Source organism: Apteryx mantelli, chromosome 14, assembly GCF_036417845.1.
Source record: "Apteryx mantelli isolate bAptMan1 chromosome 14, bAptMan1.hap1, whole genome shotgun sequence".
Classification (NCBI taxonomy): domain Eukaryota; kingdom Metazoa; phylum Chordata; class Aves; order Apterygiformes; family Apterygidae; genus Apteryx; species Apteryx mantelli.
The window spans coordinates 7,319,675-7,335,141 of record NC_089991.1 but is presented as its reverse complement, the minus strand read 5'-3'; positions in this window follow the sequence as shown (position 1 = coordinate 7,335,141).

The window sequence follows — 15,467 nt, the reverse complement described above, 5'->3', positions numbered from 1 at the left end:
ACACAGGCTGGAACACCTGTGGCTCCAGCCCCTTTATGAGCTCCTCCCAGGGAGAGGATCCAGCTGTGTCTTGTCCCTTCCAACAGTCAGGCCTGAACATCTTCTCTACTCAGTGGAGTAGCTTTTCATACCATTCAAAAGCTGATTCTTATTGAAGCTGATTCTTATTCTTTAGTGGTGCCGAGCGACACTTCCATCTTAACATGAGGAAAAACTTTTTCACTGTGAGGGTGACAGAGCACTGGAACAGGTTGCCCCGAGAGGTGGTGGAGTCTCCTTCTCTGGAGATATTCAAAAGCCGCCTGGATGCAATCCTGTGCAATGTGCTCTAGGTGACCCTGCTTGAGCAGGGGGGTTGGACTAGATGATCTCCAGAGGTCCCTTCCAACCTCAGTGATTCTGTGATTCTGTGATTGAGATCAGAAGAACATAGGCGGAAAGATGCTGTTTGATTATGCTTGAATTTTTTCTCTCCCCTCCTCCAAAGATCATCACGAGCTCCAGTTCATTAGTGTTTGTAAAAAGCTCAGGGTGGAAAGTGCCAGATAAGGCGAAAGGCACATCACATGTTATTGTTGCCGCAGTAGAGGAAATATCACTAGAAAATCAATCTGCCCCTTGATGTGCAAAGCCCTATTCCACATCTCTGGAGCAGCAGTCACACCATGTGGGTACCACTTTATAGTCTGAGGAGCTGAGCGAGCAGATGAAAAGGATGCAGGCTGTCCCACTTTGATGCTTTTCAGAGAGAGCTCTTTCAAGAGCTCCTTTATTGATGAGCCTTCAGCTAATTTTAACACCAATGAACAGCAGCTTAACACAGCTCAGGGGAGCAGGGGCCATGGTTTTCAAAAGCAGGTGTCCGTATTAGACACTCAAGTCAACATTTAGGCAGCCACAGAAGTGGCTATGTGGGATCTTGCATGCAGCCCTAAGCTTGCTGTGCCCATATTCCAAACCAGCCGGACACATGGCAGCTCTAATCCCAGAGCTCATTGGCGCTGAGACCCTGTGGGGACATCTTAACTCTGGCTCTGTGACACAGTAATACAGCTTTTGGCCACTGTGTCTTCTGGCAATACTCTGAATTACTGTCTGCTGCTCCGAGGCACAGAGACAGTCATTTGACAGTCCTGGAAAGTGGCTGGATGCCTTGAAGAACTGGGCACTTTGTGGAGGTCCTCATTTCAGACTAGGAAGCAGCACCAGCTAGGGGCAATCCTCGCCCCCGCCCTGCAAGAGTGCAGCTCTGGCGTGAGCAGCACAGCCCCCTCCCTTCTGCCAGAGGGAAGTGGATGCTAGCTAGGACAGGTCTGTGCTGCAGAGCACAAGGGCACATCCGTCAGTGCTGGACCCTCCTCAGAGTTGGCTAGCCAGTCAGCTGCAACACAGTTTCATGGTGGGAACACAGCTCTGCTAGTTGCTGCTCTGTGTCTGGTCTTGTTTTCGTTGAGACTGAGTGAAATGACAGGCATTTTTATTTATCACTGCATGAGGCTCCAGGTACTGGGTGCAGACTTCTCATGTTCATGCTCTTTGCTGTAGCTGTTTCCTTCGATTCTCCAAGGCCATGTTTGTGTGGTGGTGACTGACACCTGATATAGGAATGTCACACAGCAAGGATCAGTTCACCCTGATTACAGGTGCTTCTGGTCTGATCCACAGCACAGTAGTAGCTGGGAACAGATTAAAATCTAGGTGTGACTCAGACACAAGACTTGTCACCTCTCTCCCAAGTGATGCAGTTCCTATGCTGTCACAAGATCTCTTCAGATCTGACTTCCACCTAGATGCAGGAGTCCTCCAGAGTTTCTAAACGAGAAAGAAGGAATGCAGTGGCTGATCAGTGACTCCCCAGAGCAAACCACCTGCTGCACAGACTGAAGCAGCAAGACTGCTTAGGACTGACACTGCATCTTCCTTCTGAGAAAAGTAATTTGGGTCAATCTGAAGCATCTCCAGAAAATTCAGAAATGTGGGACCTGCTTCCCCTCTGGAGGGAGGGAGAAGAGAAAAGCTCAGAAGCCATAGGGGAAGAAATGAGTGTTTGACATTCACCCAAGGGTGGACCTGCCGCGGCCTCTGGGTGCAGCAGGTGCCAGCGTTCTTTTGCCCTGTGTCACCACTGGCCGAAAGATGTGAAATGTATCCAGGGCATCCCTTGGGATGAACAGCAGCAATGCACAAAGTCAAAACAAAAACCAGGGTTCCTACCAGGAGCTGTCTGTCAGCCTCCATTCTGGGTATCCCCAGCCCTTTCGGTGCTGCTGTACCAGAATGATTTCTTGTGGCAGACTGGAGCAGATGGACCAAAACCAATCATTCCCCCTGGTTACACAGGCACCTCCCTTAGGCACAAGTAGCTACAAGAGTGAGCTGCACTGAAATTGGTGTGTTCAGTATTTGGAGCACATGAAGCCCTGTCAGTCACATCTTTGAAAAATTATCCTGAAAACAAATGATCCTAAAAATGGAAGTTTCTCCTTCTTCTACCTCTGCTGGCCCCTCTCCCAAACAGCACAGAAGACAGGCCAGGGACAGATCCTTCTATTAAAACTGGCAGAGTCACATCTCTGTACCCAACAGCTTGTACCCAACTGCTGAGAACTGGTGCATTGCGGGAAACTCCAGACAAATGAAACCATCTCTCTGCATGCTCTTATTCTGAGGTTTGTTTTATGACCCTTGGGGAACTGGAGATTATGTTCTGAGATCTTGAAACTCAGATTTACCTTACTGAGTTCAGCAGGGTAGGACCGCAGAGACAGACCATATCCTCAGACCCCTGTGACAGCAGGCAAGCAGAAGACACTGGAGTTAGCAGCCACTTCAGGATAGCCAGCTCTTGTCACATATGAGCTGATTAAAACTATTGCAAGCCTCAAGTGGTGCAGCAGACACATGAACCCAGAAGTGCAGGCTGGTGACAGAGTCTGTATTAAATACTAGGAAAAGAACTTTTTAAAAACCATTTTTGTGACAAGAATGTGGATTGTGGTTTCTGCGAATTCCCAGACTCTTTCCCCCTCCTCTATCCCAAGGACATCACAAGATGACAGTTAACAGCAGAAGTATTTGCTTTTGTTAGACTCTATGTTGCCTGAAAATCCACAGGAAATAGCACAGAGGGATACTCCCTTTCGTGAGGCATTCCAAAAAAACACTTCAAGAAAAATAATGAGCTCCAGTTGATTATTATCAATTATTCTGTTAAAACCAAAGGGAATGAAAACATCTTGTCCTCTTGGAGTACAAGTGTCGCACTGATGGTCTAGGGTGCAGCCCAAGTAGGGCTGAGCTCACACAATGTGGAACGGCCTAACTGCAGCAAATGTGACTAGAAACACCCAGATACTTCCCCAACACCAGGAAGCTGGTGTGCAATATTCCCGGGAAGTTGCCTAGCGTGTGACTTCATCTCATTGCAGCAGTTTGACGAAATGTAAAAGCTACTGTGACAGCTCATCCAGACTAACATCCTGGCTCCAGTTGTGGCCAGCCACAAACATTTACAGAGGAACAGAGTAAGGGCATAGCAGTGCTTCCCAAATATAGTCTCCCAGCTTCCAACAGTCCTCCAGCTGTAAGGAAGAGATGGTGGTTCTTTGTATTTAATAGCCCAGTAGATTTTTCTTCCATTAATTCATCCAGTCCCTGTTTAAATGCTTTGCCTCTGTCACATCCTGTGGCGAGGCGTTCCACAGTTTAACTGCACCTTGCACAGAGAACCACTTCCTTTTCTGTGTTTTGAACCTGCCTCCAGCTAGTTGTATTTGATGCCCATACTCCTGTGTTGAAAGAGATAGAGAGTAGTCACTCCCTCCACACCCTTACATGCCACCCAAGAGCGGGCAGGTCTGTACCATACTTCAGTCATCCCTTTTCCCAGCCCTTGTCCATTGAGTCATTCCTCACACGGAGGCTATTCCACAGCTGTGATCATTTTTGCTAGCATTCTTTGAACCTCTTCCATATCCATTTTGGGATGGAGGAAATGAGAGGAGCCAAAACTGCACCCAGCATCCTAAACGTAGGAGCATTGCTGACATATGCAGTGGCACACTATTTCCTGTCTTGTTCTTTCCTCATTCTTGACATTCAATTTTCTACTTTGTCTGCTCCAGACATTTCTGAAGCAGTGCCTAACCCTACCCCCAACACCTCATTCTTGAGAGGAGCAGACAGATCAGAGACCATCACTGTTTTATCAAAGTTAGGACTGTTTTACCATGTCTGGTTGTTCTGCATTTGCCTGCCTGGAGTTTTGTTTGCTGCCTTCCTGTCCCCTGCCCAGCATGAGTCCTCCTGAAGCTCTTTGCAGCCTGCCCTCATCTCTTCTACTCTGAATGGTTCAGTGCTGTTGGCAAACATGGTCACTTCACTATTCCCCTCCTTTTCCAGATCATTTCTGGATATACTGAGTGGTACATGCCCCAGGACTCCACTGGTAACGTCCCTTCACTGCAAAGACAGACCAGTTAGTTCAACTCTCTTTTCTGTCTGTAACAAGTTATCTGTCCATGCAAGGGATGCAGTGGGATTTCCTCTCATCCCATGACAGCACAGTTTTTCTAAGGGCCTTTGGTAGACTGCCTTGCTGAATGTCTCTTTGGAAATCCCAGTAGACCACATGCACCAGATCTCCTTTCCCCATATCCTTGTTGGATCCTTCTAAGGATTCCAGTAGTTTTCTGTCATAGGAATTTCCTTCACAATAATGACACTGCTTCTTACTAATATCTTCTATTTACCCAAGTGTCCCCTAATACTATTTGGAATAATTTCAACTGACTTGCCTGGTGCAGATAGCAAGCTCATGGACCTGATCTCCCGAACTCCTGAAACCTTCTTTAAAAATTGACATCATATCTGCTGTTAAGTACCCACTTGCCTGCAAATGGCTTCCTATTTCCTCTGCCACTTTTCATTTCTTGCTGACAACTTCATCAATCTAAGGTTGCTCTTCTTTTTTGAAATCAAGCATGTTTTTGCCTTCATTGCCTGCAATGATGGGGCTCTGGGAATTCCTCTTAATCAGTGGCTTTCCAACAGTAACTGATTAGGCCAGGCTCTGTGCACTGCTCATGGCTGAATCAGCAATTGCTCTTCCTCTTGTGTACTGCTGACTACCTGCTCCTTCAAACAGTCATTTTCAATGCCTAAAAATATGATCTCAGCACTGTCTGCCAATGTGACATTCACCAGCTGCTACGGGAGAGCTGAGGGTTCCCATTATCATCGCGTTTCCTCCCTGTGTAGGCTCTGATCCCTCACACCACACTCACTGCCATCACGCAGATGGTGTGGTCAGTAAGACCAACCCAGTACTGTGCTTATCCTGTTTGGGCCTGAAATTTCTAACCACAGTGTTTCTATAATGACTTGTTGACACAGGTAAATTGTTAATGTGATTTGACTCCAAGGTCTCTTTAGCACATAGCATCAATCCTCCAGTAATGGAGGCAGCAGTGCAAGAGAAAGGAGTTGCTGCTTACACCCCTTACAGAGAAGATTTCAGCTGCAGTCAGGAACATGAGCCTAAGCATGAGGCGCTCTTCCAGGCTGGGAGCCAATAAAACCTATCAACTTGCAGTCCAGTCTGTTCTAGACACTCCTCTCATCCCTGTTTGTGCTGAAAGTTGGCTGTTTAAAGCCTAGAGCTTTTCTCAAACTGTCACTTCCAAGCAAACTCCTCACTAGGTTCTCTGGCACTTCCTTAATGTCTCAGCACGGCTGGGGACAGCATGCAAGTGGGAGGCTCTGAGAACGCAGCGCGGCGGTATGAACGCACCTCTGCGCCCAAAGAACACGTGGTACAGAAGCCACCAGCCGCCAGGAGAAAAGAGAAATGGAGAAAGCTTCCTTGTGCTGGTTGTTCAAAGTGTGTCAGCTCTCAGGTTACGTACTTATGAAAGCTGCGTGAGCAGTTTCTTTTTACTGGTTAAGGAAACTGCATGTTTTCCTCCAAGTATGTCCTGTAGCAACTAGGATAATGAACAGAAAGAAAACGTATCCCTCTTTTTAGATCAGGACATGTAGGCTACCTCCTACAATGCTTGATGGCAGACAGGTACATCCTTTGCCAAATACCCCCTTTCCCCAAAATCTGACATTCTGGGCCTCCTATTAGCTTTGGGGCGGCTTGCACAACTGGAGAGCTCCTACGAGGTTGTCCTGTGAGCAATACCAAGGCACTGGTGCCAGTCTGCCTCAGGCACAGTCCCATGCTGGCAGAAACTGTGTACAGTATGAGTTTTCTTCTCCTTCTCGGCCCAGGCAGAAGCCTTGGGGATACTGGAGACTCCTGCATGGCTATCCACCATCATGGCCTCGCTCTCCTGAGGATGAGACCTGCAGCCAGCACTGCTATGTAGTCTGGTGAGCCAACAGAGGTGGAAGAGCCAGAGCTGGGATCTCATCTACACAGATTAATAATGGAGACATCCCCTCTGACGCTGCAGTCATCCTGCGGCTAGAGGGAAGGAGATGAAATAATTGCTACTGACGCACAGTGGAGCTCTTCTCCACTTGCCTGGCGGAGCATGCCCATGTCAGGGACTAGCTGCTTTGACAGGAAACCCCACATTGTCGGAGCTGGGATAATGTGACATGTATGAAGGGAGGCTGAGCTTTACGGGAACCCCCAGGTCCAGGACTCTTGCAGCTCTGGGGAAGCTGCAGGCAGGGTAGCGCCAGGTCAGACTAGGAGACTCCCCTCTCTCAGCTGCCAGACCGCAATGCCACCAGCATGTGAGACTCTTGGCCATCATTTTATGTTCTGTGGTATTAGCTGCTATTTGTTTTTCACAGCAGATTCTTCCCTAGTAAAACATCTGATGCTCCCTTCCTCCTTGCTAAGATGTGAGGAGGTGGGTAGAAGAAGACACACTGACTGCACTGTGAGCTGGTCCTCTGCCTCCCTCAACCTCTTCCACCCCCTCTGGGTTTGCTCTCCCCCATCTCTCTGTCTCCTCAGCCTTGGCATGCAGCAGCCCCACTAGCACTGTCCTGTCATGGATCTGCCGTGAGACCTCCCTTAACGCCAGGCAGCTATCCACCTCCAGCTCCCACCTCTCAGCAGCCTGTAGCAGAAATGCCCAGTTCTCCCTGGCTGTTTATCTTCCTCATGAAATGAAGGGGAAACCCAGGTGTCAGATTATTCCCCTGGAAGGACTCTTGGCCATGGGCTTCCCCACCCCATTGCAATTCCTTCAATGTCTCCTGACCAGGGAGCAGTCGTTTTGGTGACTCCAGAAAAAACACTCTTGCAGGAATTTGCCTGGAGGAGCAGATCCTGGTGGGATTCCAGAGGTAACTAATACTGAAGTGGAAGGTGAGTCTCTAGGGGAAGTGCCTCGACTTATCTTCTCGCGCCCTCACCTTGTGCAGGAGAGCAACTGCACCCTGGGGTGGAGGGTGCCTGCAGCAGGGCACGTGGGTGCGTGGGCGTGTGGGTGGCCTGGGGTGAATGCATGGTGTGCTGTTGGGAGGAGGTGGTGATCATGTGGAGCTCCACCTCTGCGGGGTGGGCGGTTAAAATGACTCAGGCAGGGAGAAGGCACTGGTTTAATTGGTGTAAATGACTAAGCAGTATAAATGACCAGAGTTTTCTGAACTCTTCTTACCTTTCTCATGTCTCTGTAGGATCAGAGGCAAATAGAAGCTGTGTTTTGTTGTTCAAGAAGTTACTGTAGAGGCCAAGAAAAGTAGCAGGTATCTTCCCTAGTTCTCACATTTACAGGAATTCTGTCTCTGGGATTTTAGACTATGCATGTGTCCAGACCCACAGCCATTTCAGTAGCTGGTATCACTGTCCTGCCTAGCAAGGGGTATTGCCCGGCACTTTATGAATTTTATGGGTCTGACCTCCTGATATCTCTCCACTCAGAGCAAAAGTGCAGTGGTCCTCGCTGGGATGGAACGCCTGTCTTATGAGACATGTCTCGCTAGGACCATGGTTGCTGCCAGTGTCCCATGCCAGAGCATATCGGTGACCCAGACGAAAGGCCGGTTGGAACTGGGCTGGGTCCTGAGACATCTGTCCTTCCTCCTAGAGCTGCAAGGTGCAGCAAAGGCCCCTCTGTCCATGGGGGACCTCTCCTCTGCCTGGAGCCATGTAGATTGTACACAGTTCTGTGTGCTTCCCAGCCCCCAGCTTTCCAGCCCCGCTCATGAGACTAGGCCAGAGGAAGATGCTATGCGCTATCCTGCAAACACGTCTGCACACAGGTATGGAGACACTAGAAACCTTGATGGGCAGGGGCGGGGGTTCTTGCAAACCATGGCCCTTATGTAATAATCAGTTTGCCAATTAGCTAATTGTGCTCTCCAGCAGACTGTTATCCTTTACCAGCAGCGATACCAGAGAAAGCAGCCACCACCATCTCCTCACCAATGAGAGGAAGGAAAGAAAATAAATAGCAATATTGTTTAGTTCATTGAACAAGAGATTAAACAGGGATCCCAGCAGAACATTGATCTGCCCTGATCCCAAGAGAGTGAACAACACTCTGTCTGAACGGAAAAGCAGACACCTCAGTGTTCGCTGGACTCTAACCTGCATCTGGCTTTTTCCTCAAGCCATCATTCACCACCAGCTGGCCCAGCTGATAACAGGGCTTGGGCCAGATGAGCGAAGGGCCCTGAGTCACCAGCCCTGGGAGAGTGCTTGGAGATCTCGGGGTAGGAAAAGCAACACAAAGCCAGCAGGGTCTTAGTGGGGAGAGGAGAGGACCCCAGAGACTGGGAGACGTGAAGCTTATAGCCCTAAAACATGGATACAGGAGACATGAGCTGCTGTAGCCTTGGAGGGGCAGAGAGGGGCTGAAGCCTTGCTCCTCCACGAAGGAGGTCTGTTTTTCCTTCACCTTTCTAAGAAGGGTCAGTCTTTCCATCAGCATTATCTGCTGTGGGGAGGGAAAAGCCCACGGAAAGGAAGGTGAGGAAGAACGGGAGCAAGAAGAATGGCTGCTGTATGGTGGGAGCAGCACCACCTCCCACGTGGGGCCGCACGGACCGGCTGCCCAGCACCTGCCCCAGCAACTCCACTCATGCATCCCACGGGCAGGTCGCCCGGGAGGAGGCAGGAGGGGCAGCGGCAGAGGTCTGCACGAAGAGAATGGCTACCTGAAGTTTTAATTTGACTTCATGTCTCTTTTCACGGCAGGGAGGGATGGGGGAAAGGGCTTGTGCTGTAACAAAGTGACACCATGGAGGTGACAGCACAATTAGAGAGGAGATTGGCCAAAACAGTGAAAGTGATGTTCTGCCACGTCTTACACTGTTCACCAAAGAGACCATTATGCAGTGAAAAGAGGGAATATATCACACGGCTAAGCCAAATGCAAGCATAGAGGCCATAAATAAACCCCTTAGAAATAAAGAGCTGACACTTAATTTATTCTGCTTGGATCAAATTCTATCTGCTTATTTTTAGCATCTCCTCTGCCTTGTGGTGGAAGCAGTGCCCCCATAGCAATGAGACTGGAGCCTGCAGCTCCTTGCAGACCAGTGGAGCTGTAGCGATTTCTGCCTGTTTAGGACCAGGCTCTCAGTATAGCCCTGATAAAGTAGGTGGGAGTAATTATCACAGGTGGGTATGTACAACCCCCCTTCCCTCCCACGGTGGACTTAAGCATGGGTTACACTAGCTGACAGAAGAAGATGGAGAAATTGGAATGACATCTATGTGGATTTTCAGGAGTTGCATATACTGATGACCATCTCTGATATGAAGAACTTACATTTCACTGGCTTTTTCCTCCTTTTCCTAGCACCTTAGCTCAAATGCTCTTGCTTTACACAGCGCTATAGCCAGTACAGCACACAAAAGCAATGGTGTTTGAGGCAAAGTCCACTTCCTAATGCTGCAGCGTGGGAGGAAGTTTTGCAATTAGGATGCACCTGCAAGCACATTCTTGAGCAGCTATTTTTTTTACACGTTTTCATTTCTAACATGAATGGCTGATAGCGGTGTGTGGTCATAAAGTCCTTTTAAGAGGGGAAAGAAATCCAAAGAACAATAATAATGGAAATGATTAAATAAAGGAAACATAACTTGGCTGTGCAAACATGTAGCTCTAAGAAGAACCACCCCCCCCAACAATTATGAGGCAAATCCAGAACTGTTGCACTTTGCATGGCTGGAAGTTGTGTTTATTTTCTGAGCAAGCTCTGACTAACTCAAAGCATATCTGATGTGTTCCCAGAGAGCCCCCTGATGGCTTTAGCTTTCATCTATATGGTTTGATCCTCTAGGTTTTGAGCATTTGGGAGAATCCCTGTGCTCTGGACTGTTCACAGAAAACAGCTTCTCAGGGACAGAGCAGAAGTCTGGGGTGAGACGGAGGAAGGCGGCAAGCAGGTCCTTGGCAGGGGTGGCACTGTTTCCTCAGCCAGCTCCCAGGCGCGCTCCGGGCAGCCTGCGCATTCCTGGGTGAGCTCAGCTCTCGCAGCAGAGACACGTCAGCCTCCCGCATGGAAAATCTGCCTCTCTCATGCTGATGCTTTTATTGCGATACCTATTTTGAGCCAGAGCCCAGTGCCATCCATGAGAAGTTTCTCCAGCCTTTGGACTGGGCCTGTGGCAAGACCGTCACACAAGAAATGTCATGGGGGGACCGTGTCTTGCCAGCAGCTTGGGTTTTTTTTGAAAAACTGCCAGAAGACAGCTCACGGAGCCCTTTTTCTACAAGCTAAGCAGTGGTGGATCTTAACAAGGCTGGATCGTCACATAAAGGCATCTCAAGTAAGTCTGGGAGAAGCTTCCTGCGAGAACAGTTTTGCAATGAAGTTACACAAATAAAGGTCTGTTGCGAAAAAAGCAGTCCTGCCTTCCTCTCGCCCTCCTCAACGGCCACATGGTCCCATGCACCTCCCTGGCTGTGCCATTACTTGACGGTTTTCGTTTTTGCAGGGCCCGAGGTCTGGCTGACCACAGGGCTACGCTGTTGCCAACGCCAAGGGTAACAGCAGACAGGACCACCGCATTTGGTCACTCTAGCCTGGCTTAACCTGAGTATAAAATCTCAGCCTGCAATGCAAACAATTGTGCTTGACCAGCCCACACCTATTTATTTGCTTTTCTCTTGTAACTCGAGCTCGACAGTGGCAGCCAGCCTGCTCTCACGCTTTGCTGACTTTGGTGTCCCTGGAGAGCCCTGGGATAGCGACAGTGCTGTGGCACTGCCCATGCCTGGACCCCCAAACTGCCCCGGGAGAGCCGCAGCCGCAGCAGCCCCACCGCCGTGGCTGGTGGCCGGAGCCGGGTGGAAGGAGCGCAGGACCAGCAAGCGGGAGGGAGGCGAGTGGGGGCAGGAAGGAAACTACTCAGACCAGGGCGAAAGGAGGCTTTAGCTGTTCCTCCGGAGGACTCGACAGGAAGGCTGTCTTGCAAGAAAATCACCGAAGCCTTTTAAAATCCAGATTTGAATTAAAAATGTGCCTGAGGCAACGCCCCTGCCGGGGCGGAGCGGGCGACCTGGAGCTCCTTCCCGCCCGGCGCTGCGGGCTTCATTAGCCCCGGCAGGGCCAGGCAAGCGCTCGGAGAAGGAGCTCTTGCCCCGACGTGAGGCCTGAAGTGATGCTGATGGGCACAAAGAAGCGGTGATGCAGGCAGCGTGCTCCGATGGGAGACGGCTACACTGGTGCTCCAGGGATGCTGAGGCCGGGGAGCGGTAAGAACATCTGCCTGCGGATGGAGCCGGGACACTTCTGACGTCTCTGCAGTGCCAGGCCGAAGGCAACGCGCTCAGGCTTTTCGCTGCTTGGGAAAATACCTGGGCAAGGCTTGACTCGCTGCTGCCAGAAAGGAAAATATCGGTGTCCCCAAAGGCCCCGGCCAGGTAAACCCCTCGCTGCTGGCCACGTGCGGATTGCTTGCACCCCCCGGCCTGGGCTGCCGCGGGGCTCGCTGGGTGCGGGGCCTCCCGCCAGCACACGCCGCTTGCGCGATACCGAGTGGCTGCATCTGTGCAACCGGTGCCGGCTCGCTCCGGCGCTCCTCCCTGCCGCGCCGGCGCGGTGCAGCGCGGCTCTGCTCATCCCTCGGGCAGGAGCTCTCCGCGATGGGTACGGAGCGGGCTCGGAGGTCGCACGACGTGCAGTCAAGCACATGCCAAGCAGTAAAACAATTCTCAGTCTCTCCAACACATCCCTCCCTAAGTCCGTGCGGCACAGGCCAGCCTGGGAAAGTGCTTCCCACCGTTTTCCTATGGCGGCTTCACGCCCGGCCGCCAGCCCTGCCCGGGGACCTCGCTGCCGCTCAGCTGCTTCCCCACGCACCTGACTTTCCGTGCGCCCTGTCTTTTCACACCCCTTGCAGGAGGCTGCTGTACTCCTATTTCTGCATTTCTGCCCTGCTTAGTCATCCTTAAAAGTACCTGCTTCCCGTAGCATCTCCCTTATCGTAGGTATGTGTGAGGGCGACGTGCTTTTGGCCGAGTCTGGCGGCTCCAGCCCCTCCTTGCCTCGCTGGAGACGTTATGGAGAAGCCGGCAGGGAAGGCAGCGGGCATGTCCCTGGGGAAGTCCAGCACCGGGGCGGGAGCCAGCGAGGGACACACGTGCGTCCCCCCCCGAGCTCTCCTGTCCCCCAGGGCCAGACCCCGCACCTCTGCCTGGAGGCCGGGCTGGCACGAGGCGGCCGCACCGGAGGCAGAGCCGGAGGGAAACGCCGTGCTTGAAAGCTCTTCCTGACATTTAGAGAGGTTTGGGTCTAGGTTTCAGGCGCTGTTTGTGACCTGCACGAGTCACTAAAACGCCCAGAGTCCTTTTGGCTGTGCCACTCTCTGGACACTACGGGTCAGCCTGGAAAAATCCAGGGCGCCGCTGTCACCTCCCTGCGGCCGGAGCGGGGACGAGTCCCCCGAGGAGCTGCGAGAGCTGGTTGTAAATCAGGCTCCGTACTCTCCACAGCTTGTTTATAGGGATGCAAACACCTCACAAGCCAAAAAAAAAGATCACACCAAAAAGCCCAGTGGAGTAATGTGTTTAACCACTTCCTCAGTTAAATCTGCTTTTTTGATTCTGTTCGCTCGGGACCCTCGTCTGTGCCGAGTGCGCAGGGCACGATGGCAGAGGAGAGCAGCCGCCCCGGGCGCCGGGCACGTCCGCCCGTGGGGCGATGGGGGGAGACGCCCGGCTGTCAGGGGCGCGTGAGGCTGGAGCCGGCGTGGGGGAGCGAGCCGGGATGGGAACACGCCGGAGGCATAGCCAGGCCGTAAAAAGACATAGCGGACCAGGCTGGCCCTCCGCGTTTACTTACGGTGGGAGAGAGGCCGCGCTTCCTCTGCTCCCCAGCCGGAGCTGGTGCACAGCGGGGGCCACAAGGACGGGCTGGACCCGCCGGCTGCAGCATCCGAGGGCAGAGCAGCATCCAGCTGGGGCAGGGGGGGCCGGACGCAGCCGCAGCGCCGGGGGCCCCGCTGCTGTTGCAGCCGGCCGCAGCAATGGCCCTGCCACCTGCTTTTTCCCTGTCATCAGGTTTGGTTGCCTTGGGAGGCAGTGAGAAACCTGCTCCTAGCCTGGCACAGCGGCTGGCCTGCTGCCAGCGCACTGGCTGCCCGGGCTGGGCTTGCGCAGGCAGCGCAGCGGCAGCGGCGGCGGCAGCTCGCCCCCGCGGCCGCGTCCCCGTCCCCGTCCCCGTCCCCGTCCCCGCGCCCGGCAGGATGGCAGGGGCCGAGGGCAGCCGCCGCTGTGGCGCAGCAGGTTGATCATTAACTTCCTCCGCCGCTGCCGCCCGGCGAAGCTCCCCGGAGCCGGCTCCGGCCTCCCTGGCAGGTGAGAGCTGCCCGGCGGCTATTTCGGGGGGGCCGGGGCCGCGCGGGGGTGGCCGAGGGGCCGGGGCGGCGGGCAGGGAGCCGGCAGCCGGCCTGGCTGGGCAGACGGGGATGCTGCGGGCCGCCGGCAGGGAGGAGAGTCCGGGAACGGCGCGTGCCGCTGCGGCCGGCGCTGCTGCCCGCGATGGGCAGCGGGGCAGAGCTGCTCGCGGCCGGGCGCACGGCGGGTGTCAGCCCCGGCGCGGCTGCGTGGGCCCCGGTGCTGCTCTCCCTGCCCGGTCCGAGCCTGCCCAGGACTGCTGTTTTTTTACCGTTTTGCTCAGTTCCCTGGTTTCTGCGACGTTTCAGGCGTGGGGGGGTGGTGAGCTCGGCCTCTCGGTTATTAGGCTGATTCCTGAAGCGGAGGCTGTGGCTTGTCCCGCGGGACCTCGCTCCTGGCATCCCGCCGCGGGAGCCCAGGGCTGCGGACCCCTAACGAGGCGCCTCGCTTTAAGTGGTTTGACTTTACTGCTGGTTAGCTTTGGCCAGGCAGGAGGCTGAGGGCACGTGCAAAGCTAGCTTTGCCTTGCAGCTGGTGCTGCTCCCTCTCTTCTACCTTGCCAAGACCTCCTGGCCCTACCTTCGTTCTCTACCTCCTCCGCATCCCTCTCTCCTACGGAGGACACCCGGCCGGCATCCCTCCCCCTCGGGCCCGGGGCTTTCATCCTCCTCGCCAAGTCTGTGGGATTTGGGTCCAGCAGAGCTGTGCGTGGAAAGCCGGGGCTGGCGTGGGCTGTGCTCTGTTTCTCTCTCTCAAGGCCTCCCGCCTTGGACTGCCAGGGCAGAGTGCTATCTTTGCTGCTTTGAGCACTGCTCCGTCCTCTTCAGCACCAACATGAGCAAGGGATATTTCCAGGAAGGAAAGGAAATGAATTAGCTTAGGTTTTTCATGTTCTCCTCGTGCAAACAGCAAATCAGAACAGGCTCAGCTGTGAAAAGCGAGTGCGTTGTGGATCAGTGGCCGCCAGTGTCTCTGATAAAGGTGCCCACAGCTGCTCCCGTTTCTTTTTTTCCCCACCCATCTTTTTTTTGTCAGCTCTCCCTACCACAGAAACGCCTGTTGTTCACACACTGGAAAGATACTCTTTGTACTTTGAATGGGACTTTTAAACACCAGGCAATAATCCAGGCGCTGAAAGCCAAGTTAGAAAGAGCAACAGCGACCAGCCCAAGCACAGCAGAAGAGGAGCAGGGAGCGGTGGGAGGCAAAGCCTCTCCTCCTCTGCTGCCCTGCAGTGGAAGCGTTCCCGGCGCAGAGGCGGCTCCCAGGCAGCGCTGCTCCCTTTTCCCGTGCGCCTTTGGGTCCGGTGCCCGTGCACGGGGCTGAGCTGCCCTCGCGCAAGTCCTGCTGCGTGTGCAGCCGGTGGAATTTGTGTATCCGTGTTCAGCGCGTCCCCGCCTGCCTATCATAGGCACGTGTCCGCCCTCTAGAACAAGCTGGCAGTAAAGGACTTGGAGCAATCAGCATTTTATGACCGTGTCCATACTGTAGCGGTAACTGCTAAGCCGTGCTTGTAAATCACTGGTGCTGGATGGCCTGTGCATCTCCCAGAGCAAGCGTGCATCGTGGAGACCCTGCACGCGTGATGCCCCTGCTGGGCCCGGGGTCCTGCCCCCCTGCCCCACGCAACAGTGACACAACGCATGGCGT